The sequence below is a fragment of the Anopheles gambiae genome, chromosome 2 (genome assembly GCF_943734735.2).
Source record: "Anopheles gambiae chromosome 2, idAnoGambNW_F1_1, whole genome shotgun sequence".
Taxonomy (NCBI): Eukaryota; Metazoa; Arthropoda; class Insecta; order Diptera; family Culicidae; genus Anopheles; species Anopheles gambiae.
Window position 1 is genome coordinate 58,974,133 of NC_064601.1, and position 2,951 is coordinate 58,977,083.

A 2,951-nucleotide genomic window follows, 5' to 3' on the forward strand; every position below is an offset into this window, starting at 1 on the left:
GCCATGGTTATTGAATGATGTATGCTCAAATTGGCAATCGTATGCACAGTTTCCTATAGCAACAGTTAAGGCTGCATACTAAATGTTCTGTCTCTTTCTTGTTTGTATGGACCTTTCATTCACTTTCAACCCCTCTAATTTGAAAACCCTTCTTATTCGACAGTCCCATCGCCTCTCAAATAAGAGAGGGTTTACTGTATTAGGCCCGATTATTAAACACAAACGGAAATGACACAAGTCAAGTGCGTCAAGACAAACGGAAAATAGGTATGCATTTTGAAACCGTTCTTGTGACAGAGCGTTTCTACATACACCGAGACTGCAGCTGAGAGATGGCTGTGAGAGAATTGACAACCGGTTTCTCACGCTGGTGTGTGTAGAAGCTCTGAAAAGCGCCGAGATGAGACTTTTAAAATGATGTTGAAAAAATCCATTTTAATCGCTAAAATGAAATCAAAAAAGTTTCTTTTACTTTTTAATAATATTTCTACGATTATTAGACGGCAAAAATGCAAACTATAATTGATCGATCGCTATAAACTGCCAATTTATTTTTTTCTCAGCTCCATCGTTCTTTGCATGCCGAGGAGAATTCTCTCACCGAAAATGCTGTCAGTCGCTGTCAAAGCATGCTGTCAGTTATTTTCTCAGCTGCATTCTCGGTGTATGTAGAAACGCTCACAGACAAGTTTCGTTAAATTTTTTCTATCGTTAAAGCTGTGTCGATGTGTCAAAATGTTCAAAATCAAAACAAAAAAAAACGTAAACAAGTTTATTTAAGACACGATCGTTTATCAAGCTAACAATCCTTGTTTAAAATATCGAAATGATTTTATCCCACTTCGTAAGTGACGATAGCAGCAGTGAAGAAGAAACAACGGTAGATCTGGCAAAACAGCGCCGACTGCTTCGAAGTGTTTTCGACCCGTTACAGCTTTATAACCAAGCGTGAGTTAAGCATACGGATCATTTGTGCAAATCGTGTTATACATGTTTCATTTCGTGGTTGTTAATTTCAGATTTAAGAAAAAAATTCGTGTGTCGAAGGAAATTTTCCTTGACATTCTGGCGGAGATCGAGCCCTCCGAGTATTTGTTATTACTAAAGGTGTATGCAATATTAGATGTGATAATTTCATGTGCGTATGCTGTTGGTTGTTGAAGCAGCCACTCACTGAAGAAGTTGCTGGAATCCAATGCTGTTGAACGCAAACCAGGTGCGTGAGCCCTTCATCTTTCGACTACCATCGAAGAACAACAGAGGAAGGAAATAACAGCAGCTTCTTAACCCAAAACAGCAGCACGTTACCAGTATCTCCCGCTTATCGCCATTTGTATGGATATGGCAGTACACATATTTTTATTTAAAATGATAAAATTTGATTATTTCTGAAAAAAAATGCTTACATTTTGTCGTGAAAGCAACAGCAACAACTCTGTTGTTGTGTTTTGTCGGTCAAACAATCTGAGATTGGCGCCTTTCCGTGACAAAAAGCTGACGGAAAGCAGTTTGACAAATTTGGATTTCCGTTTGTGTTTCATAATACATATCTTGGCAGTATGCTTGTGAGTTTGTGTTTCGTCAAAAAAAAATTTCCAACACACAACACAAACGGATGTCATAATACAACGGAAAAATATTAAAAAAATTTATAAATAAATTGTATATATGAAATATAATTATTACCTACTCAATCTATTGTTCCGGCCATTTTGAACAAACATTACTTTAGGTGCGAGGGCTCTTTTTAAAAGTTTGGTTAATGAAGTTAATAAATATTTGTATGTATTTCATTATCCTGCTTTATCAATAGCTGGGAAAATAAATAAATAATCATTTTTTATAAGTAACCCTTTCTTATGTATAACTAGCTGGCCCGGAAAACTTAGTTATTCTTAAAAAAAAAAACAAAAAAAAACATCATTGCTTTCCTTTTTGGGATAATTGTACCGTGGGTTAAAGTAAGGCTCAGCCCTCTACGTTACATTGGAGAAGCGTTACATCCCTTAAAATATTCCCAAGCAGCATTTTTATTACAGTTTTGTCATCCAGGCGACCGACCAGTGTACATTATTAGAATAAAAAATATTTTGAATTGCGATGAAAAAAAAGTTTATTGCTTTAAGATGAATCAATTTCTAGGAGATTTAATTTTTAAATAACAATTAAATAACAGGTTTAATATTTTCCATTGTTGCACTAAGATTAATGAAAAAAAAGTCTGAAAGAAGGAAGCTCATGAACACCCCAAAAGCTTTCAATTGGAGTAACATTTCCTATGATTAGAAAATATAAAATATAAAAAATATTTATAATTAAATTATATATTTGAAATATAATTACTACCTTTTCAATCAATGTTTCCGGCCATTTCGAATAAAAATTACTTTAGACGCAAGGGCTCTTTTTAAAAATGAGGTTAATGAAGTTAATAAATACTTGTAAGTTTTTCATTAACCTACTTTATCAATAACTGGGTAAATAAATTGTTTAGGATTGAAATGCGCCAAACTATAGGCAATTTGATTTAAACCATAGTCAAGCCATAAAATCAATAGCAGCGCCATCTCGAGGCAATGACACAACTACTCCCCTTTTCACAATAGCGCCATCTCCGTAGTTAGTTATGCAAGTTATGGGGTCAAAGGGTGGTGTCTTGACTAATAATTAGGAAACATTTGTATGTCCACGGAAAGAGGGGAAATTAAGCCAGCGTACAAACCCAAAAATGTAAACATCGCTAACGGAACACAGCAATTTGTAATGAGTACCCCAAGAAATACATTCAGAATTCAGTTAACAGCACAGATTGTGGAGATAGAATTTATTTCTACATCTTCATATCACCTTGCTAGCAAATCTTGCATAGAGTCCTTGGCGGGTAGCTCTTGCTTGACACTTGTTAGCGCTCTCCGGTGAATATGGTATCTGTGCTGATTTTTGCTCCCATA

At 35.2% G+C, this 2,951-nt stretch overlaps 1 long non-coding RNA gene across 1 annotated transcript; it reads left to right on the forward strand.

Annotated features, from left to right (window-relative positions):
* The first annotated feature begins 573 nt into the window (after positions 1–573).
* LOC133395068 (uncharacterized) lies at positions 574–1,850 on the forward strand. The gene is made up of 2 exons (XR_009767174.1): positions 574–948; positions 1,020–1,850. It is a non-coding gene; the product is annotated as an uncharacterized LOC133395068 (long non-coding RNA).
* The last annotated feature ends 1,101 nt before the right edge of the window (positions 1,851–2,951 follow it).